The following is an 11,872-nucleotide window of genomic DNA, read 5'->3' on the forward strand; positions in this document are numbered from 1 at the left end:
ATCACAACTAAATTGTTTGCTCAATTTCTGCCCTTGGGATTTTGCAGCTTGGTACCTGTAGTTGAGAATTCAGGAAGTTACAATCGGAGTCTGGCCCCATTTTTTGCCAGCTAGGTGCTGCAGAGCGCATGAAGGGGTGGGTCTTAGGTATCGCTGGACGGGACGAGGCTGAAGTAGCATCGCCGGATTTCTCTAGGTGCAAGCGATTTTTCTACAGCGCCACTATCATTCTTCGGTCGCAGATAAGATGCAGAGAGAGATTTTAGAGCTAAAGCTCAATGTAGTGAACATCGTCTTCGTGAAGGTTCGTCTACGCCGCTCCATTTAACCTAGGTAAATACGCCATCACGTGCATCATCTGTGAGTGCGGCCGAGACCGCGAGCGTAGTGTAGGGCGATTGCACCAGGCGGCGTGGCGTACAGTGTCCACTCTCGCCGTACCAGACAGGTAGCCGAGACCATCAAACAAAGAGAAGCCAGGCTAGTCAGTTGCCAAGAAGCTTACCGAGCGCGAAATTGAGCCATGATCGAAGCGGCAGCAGCGGATGCGGCTTCCCAGCTTCTTACGTTACCGCGAATATTCTTCTATACACGTCGATAGCGACATCTCTATGAAAAAAGAAGGTACGTAGGTAAATAACATGACGTCGTCAAACAAATGTGACTTAGAGTCAGCCAGTGAGGACGCAGGATAGCTCACCGTCGACTGTGCACCCCACGGGTAAGTTCTGCGCTTCTGCTCATTTTTCACTCGATTAACTTTCACGCTGTCTGCGTTGGTGCGTGTTACTATGTATTGCATCTACTCCCGGTCGACGTGTTTAGAAGCTCAACATGACGCATCACTGAGTTCTAGACTTCTGTTGTGGAATGCAGCTGCACATTGTTGTTGGCCTTTCGGAAAGGCGCAGGCACGCGTGTGCTCCTGCGCCGGAAGACGTAGTAGGTGACAAGGCAATCAAGTGAAAGGGCATGCCCACAATTCTAGCTTATGCAGTGAGCTTTGTCTGCTAGTGCGAAGCAGCCCCGCCCACAATCAGCTGGCATGCAACAGCGTTCCACGAAGCTGCCACTGCTTGTTTTTATGCGCTGCATATAGTGAGGACAAATAGATTTAGCATAGCGTGATCCGCGATCCGTCACCGTGACCAGCGCTTCGCCGGCCCCTACGCAGTCCCGACGCATAGGGGGCGACTCATGTGCCAACTCATGTGGCGCCATTTAGCACCGTCAAGGTGATCACGACATGCGGTGGAGGATCAGGGTAACGGTTCGCGCTATAATAAATCCCTCTAGTATCTGTAAAGAACACACATTTGTAATAAACAACTTAGCATGCCCAGTAACTATTTGCAATCGTTACTTTCGGAATAAATATTTGTCGAGTGCATTAAATATCGTCACATTGATCAATTTAAACAGAAACCTCCCCGAGACAGTACCGTGTGAATGAAACCGAGGATAACTAGTACTTGGAACTTTACAAGTTCACGCCAATGAAAGCCGCAAGTACACAGTAGATAGAACAAGCGCTCTCAGAATTAGAACATGAAACTTGATTTAGGAGGTGCTTCCGACGAAGCAGGAAAAAAATGGCTGTGGTTTAGTTTTGGTTAAATCGAGTATGTTGTGATAGCTTCTCGTGTCTACGCCAGGTAAAGCATTGAGTTCTGCTATACGGTTGCACTTGCTAAAGCTTTACCAAATATAACCTCTCTATGAGCTCCTCCGATGCCCGGTGTTCCCGCCTCGCAGCGTCGTCGCGGCAGAGTCGTTGTTCTGGCGTTTCGGCCGCTCTCATAGCTTTACTCAATTCTCGCCTCTTTCTTAGATTTTCCGCTCTGACCGCCATGTCCGCTGGATCGTCCGAAGTAGCCAACCTTCTACTGTATGTACTTGGTATGGCGACTCACGTGCTCCGCGCCCTCTTAAGACTTGACGTCAGTAGTCACATGGCACCACGTCACGTCTGATACACAGCGCCCCCGCAATGTAACTCACCCCACCCATGCACACTCTCCCTTTGACCTTTAACTTGACAAGCTGGGAAGCACATGGCGAAACCCGGCGTTACCTAGCGTATAGTGAAACTATCACTTCAATGGCCAAGCAGACGACACTGGCTCCAGCAGCACGAATCCACTTCCACGCTCGTCTCCCGATTTGCACCTTGCTTCTGCTCGGAGCCGCTGCACCGAGCAGGCGGCTGTCGCGGGGTTCAGTTAAAGAATTGGACGGGTGTACAGCACTTATTCCCTGCTAAAGGTAGGTTGCTTTGCGAGTTATACTTCGTACTAACTTCGCTAGATAAAGGTCCCCAACGCCTGAGCAGCAGCATGCACCGATGTCAAGAGCTATGAACTTGCTGCGGATGCTGTACTTGTAGATAGATGCCTGAAGCTTCGTTGACCACGCCATGACTCTTGAAGTCCCGAAACCACGTTCTGACAGCTCCTATGGGCATTTGAATTTCAGAGTATTCCCAGAAGTTAGTGGACAGCATGCCGCTTTTCTGGAATTGTGAATGATATGTGAGATGCATCGAGATAAGGTAGTACTGTATTTCAAGAAAACATTGACACGTGGTGATGACAATATGCCTTTGCAAACGAGCGAACAGACGCGTTGCACTAAAATGACCTCTTTTATTGGTCTGACCTGCGCCCGCAAAAGAACCAAGTAACTCGGCGGCGGTGATAGCAGCAGCGTAATCGGCAGCTGTCGAACTAAAATAATCTCGCCAGCGCTGAATTAAAGGCGACAGGATAACATATATCATTGAAATAAACCTACCAAAAACAACTAGAACGATCAGGAACAATGTAGAAGCTGCCGCGTGTGGCTGTAATCATGGGAGATTAATCTCGGCTCGTCTTGCGCTACAAATAAAGCGATAAAGTCGCGTCCAGGCGACACGTACTGAGCATGAGTAAACGTATAGAGCATAACTTTTCACGGCCTTACCAAGGCCATATTGCTACAAGCAAAGCCTCGTGCGAGATAGAGCTGCGTTTATGTCAAACGTTGACTGATTGACTTGGTTAAGTGCATTTACGGGTTGGTCGGAGCGGGCGAAGACATCTCGGATTCTTGAAGACATAGCGCAGAAAAGACGGGGACAACTAACACAGATGTAGACAGGACAGGCGCTGTCTGCATCTGTCTACAGTTGTCCCCGTCTTTTTTGCGCTATGTCTTCAAGAAACTGCTACCAACTAGCCCAAACCAAACATCTGTTGCATCATACATCTCGGATGTCTGCTAGCTCGCCGGGAAAAGCACTCGTACTTTTGTTCAGATGCTGATAATATTCCGCGATGCTAATCACAGACCTGGGCTTGCCCATATCGGAAATGGGGGATGCCTTTGCAATGTCGAGCTATCGATTGAAGAACACTGCATGGGTCTCCATCGATGACTGGGAGCTTTCGAAGAGCTTTCGATGTCTCCGGAACCCACGGGGAGGATGACAATTGGTTGAGGTCGTGTGCTCAATTTTTCATCGCGTACGCTTAGAGCGAAGGGTCATTTCAAAGTTCTTGTAGCGGGTATGGCTTGTTACGTGAAAGCTTGACGAAATGCACTCGAAGGTTAGTGATCGCTCGATGTTCGCTCGAGCTCCATATCACGTCGCGGGAGCACGGCTGCAGGACAACAGGCTGGCAGAGTAAGTATGTACTTTTACTTTTACTCTGGTGGTGCATCGCCCTGGCGGTGTGACATGGTGGCTTTCTAGCTGGGTGGTGAACGGCCCACTGTAGACTCAGAAGTCAGCACCCGTGTGTACCTGAATGGGTTGTCACCGTGCGGCCGTCGACAGCCACGTCAATGTCAGTTGATAGTCCTTCACGTTACAGGCCGGCCTCGGTGTCTGATATCTCGGCTTTGCCGTCTACTGTGAATGTTACCGGCTGAAGCCTTTGCTGAAGCACACCGTTGTCATTTCGCTGGGCGGTGGGGTAAGCAAGAAATAAGTTTGCTTGGTTTGTAGGGTTTAACGTCCCGAAGCGATTCAAGCTATGGGCGACGCCATAGTGGAGGACTTCGGAAATTTCGGCCAGTTGGAGTTCTTTAACGTGCAACTGACATCGCAATGCCACGGGTGCCTTCCTTTTCTCCTTCATCAAAAAGCGACCGCCGTGGCCGGGATTCGATATCGCGCGCTTGGGTTCAGCAGTCTAGCTCCATGACCACTGAGCTACAGGGGCGATGTGCAACAAATAAAAGTTAAAATAGTTACCGCCAATATATGGAAGCCGTTTTGACTTGTACTGATAACCCATAACATTCTGCCCAGTACGCTGTGACTGATCAACGACAAACCGAAGCACTGTCAGCCACTGGAGCGCACTGGGCCTTGTGGCCAACTTGTCTCCTTCAAACATCAGTCAACAGAAACAGCCATGGATCACATCGCAAGTTCGACGGCCAGTGCAGCTGCCAAATAAAGTGCGCGTAGAAAAAGGTACCACGGTCACCACATGTTCCTGTGAGTGTTCATGCTGTCGATGCTTACTCGGAAAGAAGTCGTCCCCGTTGAAAGGCCTCAAACTTGCATAATCGTGGTCACTTTTTTTTTTTTTTTCAATCCTTAGGTTTTTACCATAATGCGTTACGGGATGCGTCATCTGCTTCTCACGGGAATCGGTGAAATGACTAAAGCAGAAGCTTAGGCGAGTTGCATGGTCATCCATTTCGCAGAAACAACGCGGAACAACCAAGACAAAGCGAAGGTACGATTGAATGACACCGTAAGGTCTTCGCAGCTCTTTCGACTCTTACTTTTTGTTTTCATTTCCTTGTCTCGATGTGGCTGCTTTATGACGAGCCAAAATAAGAAATGTCTTTTCACGGAGCACGAGTTGCAGAATTTTATTGCGCATTACTGCGCCCATAGTTTTTCACCATCGACGAACTTATAGAGGCTCACCTTATAACGCAAACTTTTCGCCTCTCTGGCATCGCCGCCGAACGGCAAGTACTCGAAGAGCTCGGCATTAGCCTTCCCAGCACCACGCAACAGAGACAGAGCATGCTCCTACAACGCAATATGCGTCCCGAATACCATGAGGCGCGACGCAAGGTATGAGCCAGGATTATGGATAAGGACTACTCTAAGGACAAAGGAGCCTTATTTGTGGATGCTGCAGGCCCCTGCGAAAGCATCACAACAGTAACCGTCACTCACCTAGGCCGTACGGTAGCGGCACAGACGGCTGGAAATTCAGACGTTGCATAAATGGAGAAAGCAGCGATCGCATTAACCGCAACACACACCAATTCCATATACATCGTTACCGACTGCCAAACCGCCTACAAAAACTACATGCCAGGCCGGGTTTCTGCCTTATCCTGTAAAATATTATCAAAAGCCAGACACCAGGCTTCAGACAAAGAACTAATCTGGGTAAGGTATCGCTAGGCGCACCCGGATTAGCGGCTATGTACTCAGTACCTCGTGGTAGGTTTGCTTGTAGCATGAATTGGTGCTAGCTGCGTTCAGACGAGAAGGCGCCGCGAATCACCGGATAAAGCAGGGAAAGCCATTAGAGTGACGAGTGTCACCGGGCGGCTGACAGGCAATCGAGTCCCCAAGATGGGGAGGTTAAGCTGCTTTGTGCATACCTGCAGTATGCTTTTCATACGAGCCGACACGACACCGCCGTCGCGGTTGAAACGTCCGTTCACAGACACGCCGCGTCCAGACAGAAGGGTGACATTCGGCGCCGGTGGAAGAGTGATGGGGAACGTTGAACAAAGGGGAAGACGTCCGCGGGAGGACCGACTGACCGAGCGTCTTTTCGTCGCGCCGCCGCTAAGCCAGAGGTCATGGACTTTGCAAGTTCTAGGAAGAGCGGGGGCGCGAGATGGCGGCGGTCCGCTAACAATGCTACTCATTTGCTTTGATGATCTTAACGCGAGAACGCGGCAAGGTGCACAGTAGAATGTGGGCAGCATGTGACATTTTGTGTTTTTCTTTTTTTCGTTGGGGGAAAGGGTTTCACTCACACTGCTGAAGTTGCACGTGGCCACGAACCAATCATGTTGAAGTTCGTGGCGATTGGACGTAATGGAAATGTGGGCTGGACACGGAGGGCTTAAAACCAAGCCCGAGAGACCAGTCTGATGTTCTGAGCTATGGCTTGATGTGTACATCTTCGGCTAGGCCGAGCTAGCCAGATCCATGTATCTTTTGCCTAACCTTGCTGTAAATATTGCCAAGTTTTGTATATAAACTTCAGTTAATCTATTTGTAACTCTCAAGTGTCGCTATCCATATTTCGTCGTCTCTGATCACCGTCTTGGACGGGGCGCACCTGTGTGCAATTTGCCACGTCTTCAAGTCACCGAGAAGAACCTAATTTCGAGAACAACGAAAATTCACTCTGGTCATCAAGGGGTAGAGCGAAACGAATGTGCACACGCCGCAGCCCGAGCATTCCGCTCTTGGTATCCCTCATTATTCCCCTCACATGACCACCCCCAGCAACTCACTACATACCGCGAGATACTGAAGCACGTCTGCTTAGCGAGATAAACATTCCCGGCACCCGCTAAAGGACTTGATAAATCATAGAAGTATCGCTTTAGGCAGTTACAAACACTGTCCTACAACAGCCCAGCTAGACTGCACGCAATTAGCCCGGGTACTTTCTGAGCTGAATGCGCGTTCAATGATCTCGCGGAAAGTAACAAGTACTGCCGTGAAAAGGGGATTTGTCGTTTTTCTTTTTTTTTTTTTTCATTTCAATTCGCAGTATCTGAGAAACAAACAAGATGACGTCCAGTCATACCTTTCTCAATTCCACTGTTGTTTTGATTTCTTGACTTTTTCTGAAACTTGGTTTTCAAGTGTAACCGATGTTTCCAGTTTTTCTGGGTACAGTCACATTCTTGTGTATCGCGCGCAAAAGCGAGGTGGGGGTGTGTCCCTCTTTGTTCGTCACTGTCATCACTTTGAGACTATAGACGACTTTACATGCATGTGTGATGAATTTGAAACCGTTGCCGTCATGTGTAAAAACATTGTTGTCATTTGTTTTTGTTTTTTTGTATATATCTACCGACCGTCGCATGGCACACTGTCAAATTGCTTTCATTACATTGAATCACTCATGGATTTTGTCAGTTCTCGAAAGGGACATGTAATGATCATAGGTAATCTTAATGTCGACCTAGTTTCTAATAACCCTACTAAAGTTCAGCTTCTTGAAATTATGCTTGAAAATGGCTGTGAGAACGTAATTGAAGAGCCTGTGAGAGTCACATTCAACACAAGTACACTGATCAACTTATGTTTCAGATTTCTCTGGGTCTGCTATTTGCTACAGTTTACTTGCTTCTGGATTGAGAAATCTTCTACCAGTTTTGCTGCACTACAAATTTGCACGGGTACACACTGCAGAAAGAAAAAATACAATGCTTATCTTCAGTGACGGAGGAAAAAAAATTTTTTCAGTCACTTGTTGAAAAAAAATAATAATAATAAATTAGACGAACGTATACAAGGAACCTGACCCATCCTTGTCCTACGATATTTTTATGCCTGAATTACAAAACTGTTACGATGCTGCTTTCCCATTTGCAACCATCGTTAAGCACAAGAAAGCAAGAAAAGAATGGATTACAAGTGACCTTTTTATACGCATAAAACAAAACGACGAACTGTTCGAGCAATTTCTGCTGACGGGTGATATTCAAAAGCTACAAGAATATAAGTGGTTTAGAAACAAAATCAGCTCTGACTTAAAAAAAAAACAAAAAAACAGCAAAGTCTAGATGTTATCAACACAAGTTCGGAAAGTACGCAGATAACCCCAGAAAAAAGTTAGACCATTTCAACGAACTGAACACTATCGCATGGTTCTGATTTGCCATTAGAATTATTTATGATGGGATTGCTTATTCTGAGCAAAACTTAGCCGTATTAATGATTACCTTGCAAACGCAGGGGCTGGGAAATTTTCATCCCTTTTAATACCTTGCAGTAGTTTTGAAAGATATATTGGGCAATGGGCAGCCGCTACCTGATTGTATATTGTAACGCCAAACTCCGAAGAAGAGCTTATCATAATCTCACTCGATAATCGATTTGCAGCTGACCGTGATGACATTATTACTGCACCTATTAAAGTAACAGCCCATGTAATCACAACGCCGATTGCATTCATTTCCAATCTCATACTGGCTTCGTTTTGCAAAAAATGAAGTTAGCCCTTGTCGTTGCCATTCACAATGGAGGAACTCATAATGAACTGAGTAAATTTTACAACCGTCGTTCTGCCCAACCAGGGGTTGGCGCGAACTGGTTCGTTCTCCAGGCAGGGACCTGTTGCACCACCAGCGGTGCTGCTCCGTCAGGGACGGGTATCTCAACACCAGACTGAAGGGTCTTGACAGATGAACTTGATTATGAGCTTTATGTAGTACATCTATTTACATATGTACACTTTTACAAGTTTGCAAAGACATGACAACGACTGGAACCTGTTGGTCGGTCTTCCCGGGAGAGACTCCCAAATTCGGCAGAGCCGATGGTGCAGAGCACCTACCTAAGACCCGATCCAACCAAGAACACCTAACGAACCTTCGGCAACTTCAGTTTACACCTCGGGTTCACACCCCTTGGCCCGAGCTATCCAATCACTGACCATAAGCGGCGTGATTGGGCCAAGAAAATTCACCCTTGCCCCGTGCCCGGTCACCGCTGTCTCCAGCACTCTTTCCACACTGGAACAGTACAGGCAGGTGACCCATGGAGCTTCTTTTCTTTTTTTTTTTTTTAGTTTAGGGGGAGTTGACCCTGTGAGCACTCGCGAAGATGTTCGTTCCCACGCATCTGGCACGCACCTGTCTGACCATCCGCGGACGACACCTGTCTCCTTCGCTTCTACACAAGAGACGCTGCCGACGCTTTGCGGCGCATTCCTTCGAACGAGATAGGGAGCGCCTCCCGCTTCCCATTCAGGAACTCGAAGGGGATTAACTAAGCAATGCGCCACCACCTGCGCGCTAGGCGCCGGTTTACTCCCCAGCCTCTTTTTTTCGACTTCCAGTCTACAGGGCAATGTACGCCCCCGCGCGCACCTTGACGATCCCTTACAAACTGAATAACTATAAGCCGATTTCAGTAAGGCCTCTTTTCTCAAAAGTAAATGAACGTGTCACACACAAACGCATTAATTGCTTTTTCGTTTCCCCCCCCCCCCCAAAAAAAAAAAAAAAAAAATTCATATCGACAAGGAAAGGAAAATCAACTGAAATATCCCTCGTACAAAAAAAATAAAATAATTAAAAATATTGGGTATTAGCTCTTTACCGCTGAAATTGTTTAGATTTTCGTAAGGCCTTCGATTCAATCAAACACCAGATTTTGCTAAGAAAACTCGAAATATACGGAATCTGGGGCATAGCACTTCAACATACTTAAGTCGCGTTTTCCGTTTGTATGCCTGCACGGCTAATAATCAAACGCAACGACAGCAAAATATGGTTTACCGCAAGAGTCCATATTGGGCCCTTTGTTCTTCCTAGTCTATATAAACGGTATAGTAAACATTCCTCGAACCGATAATACAGTATCATATTTACATAGCGAATTCCTCGTCTTCGCTCTGCCCTGATCGCGAGCGCGTGCCTTCTCGAGGCGAGGAAATCTGAGTTCCGAAGCCGAAGCTCTGATAAACCGAACGTGCGCTACCAAGCTCGCTGCCGCTCTGTGGCATCGGTGATTTATATCACAACCTCACTCTGCGACGTCTTTTGGAGGTGCTGGGTATCGAGTACCTCTCGCAGATGTCGCGCACGTGGGCTGCACCTGTCGTTCTCGTCAAAGAAAAAAAAAAGGATGGTACACTGATATTTTGCTTAGATAACCGCCGGCTAAACAAACTCCCTAAAAGAGACTTCTACCCCCTACCATGAATCGGCGAGGCTCTGGATCGCCTGTGCTCCGCGAAATATTCCTCCTCGATGGACCTAATACACTTACCTCACTTACCTACCGCTCACTACCTCTGGCAAATAGAGGTAGGTGAGCGGTACCGAGAGAAAACAGCGTTTATTACTACGGATGGGCTTTATGAGTTCAAGCCTATGCCTTTGGGCCTGTGCTCTGCACCGGCAACATTCCAACGGCTTATGGACGCAGTTCTTGTAGATCTCAATTGGTAGACATGTCTCGTTTGCCTTGATGACGTTTTGGTATTCGCCCCAACGTTTGAGGAACATCTTCGTCGCCTCGAAACAGTTCTACAAGCCATGACATTATCTTGACTTACCTTGAAAAACGAGAAATGTCATTTTGCGTACACCGAGCTTAAGTTCTTGGGGCACGTTGTTAACAGGCTGGTGTCCTGCCGGATCCCGACAAAACGACAGCTATTGCCAACTTACCTCCACCCCAAGACCAGAAAACAGTTCGACGATCTCTCGGCTTATGTGCTTATACTACCGGCGCTTCGTCAAAGATTTCGCTAGACTCGTTGAACCCTTGATGCGTCTGACAAAGGCAGACGTGTCTATCACTTGGGACGCACCGCTGGTTCAAGCATTCCACGAGCTTCAACGCCGCCTTCAAGCCCCTCCCATTCTGGCTCACGTCGGTGAAAACGGCGACACGGAGCTTCACACTGTTGCAAGCAATAAATATATTGGGCGCCGTCACATCAAATCCAGGGCAGCCAGGAACGTGTCATCGCTTGCGCCAGTCGCCGTCTGCCTAAAGCTGAATCGAACTACTCTGCGACCGAGAACGAATGTCTAGCCACTGTGTGGGTGACGTCGAAATTCCGTCCGTACCTTTATACGAAACAATGCGAGACACAGCACTCGGATGCCGATTGCCACTCGTGTGGCGCGCCCCTGTATCCCCCCCCCCCCCCCGCTCCTACCGATGATATTGCTGATGACGCCGTAATCTTAAATACCATCAGCGCAGAGTGCCTCGCTGAAAGGCAGTCTGCAGACGCCGAACTTCTTCACATAATATACTATATCATCGGTGCATGCACAACTGCCCCGAAAGCTTTCAAAGGTGTTTTACCATCGTTATGTGTGCATGATGGGGTTCTGGTGAAGACAAAAGTTTCCGCCCGCCATACGCCGTACCTAATTGTTGTATCCATGAGTCCACGTGATGAAATTTTGCAAGCTTTCCATAGTGAACTAACTTCTGGACATTTAGGAGTCACTCGAACTTGCAAGGATCCAGGAAAAACCGGATCGATGATGCGCTTGACCGACTCCATGATGCCAGGTTTTTCTCTTCCTTAGATCTGAAAAGTGGATACTGGCAGATAGAGGTGGACGATCGAGACCACAAGAAAAACGACTTTCGTGACACCCGATAATCTGTACGAATTTAAGGTGCTCCAGTTTGGTCCTTGCTCCGCTCCGGCCACGTTTGAACGCATGATGGACACTGTTTTAGCTGATCTGAAGTGGCAGTCGTGCCTTGTGTACCTGGATGACGTGGTAATTTTTTCGTCTAGCTTCGACCAAGACTTGCAACAATTGAGCATTGTCCTTCAAGCTCTGCAAATCTGCGCAACTAACCATCAAGCCAGAGAAATGTCATTTCGCCTTCGAAGAACTCTGTTCCTTAGGACATGGCAGCGCACAAGGTGTTCTCCCAGACCTCGAAAAGACTTGTGCCGTCTCCAGTTTCCCACGCTCAACCGACAAGAAGGACCTCCGATGCTTTTTGGGCTTCTGCTCGTATTACCGCCGCTTCGTTCGAGATTTTTCTCGCCTAACGGAGCCACTGACAGCCTTGACTCGAGATGACACACCCTTTTTATGGGGGAGTGCCCAAGATGAAGCCTTCAAGGAACTCCGCCGCCGCCTTCAAAGTCCACCAATACTAGCTCAT

Source organism: Amblyomma maculatum, chromosome 4 (genome assembly GCF_055883805.1).
Source record: "Amblyomma maculatum isolate TAMU_Amacu chromosome 4, ASM5588380v1, whole genome shotgun sequence".
NCBI classification, from domain to species: Eukaryota; Metazoa; Arthropoda; class Arachnida; order Ixodida; family Ixodidae; genus Amblyomma; species Amblyomma maculatum.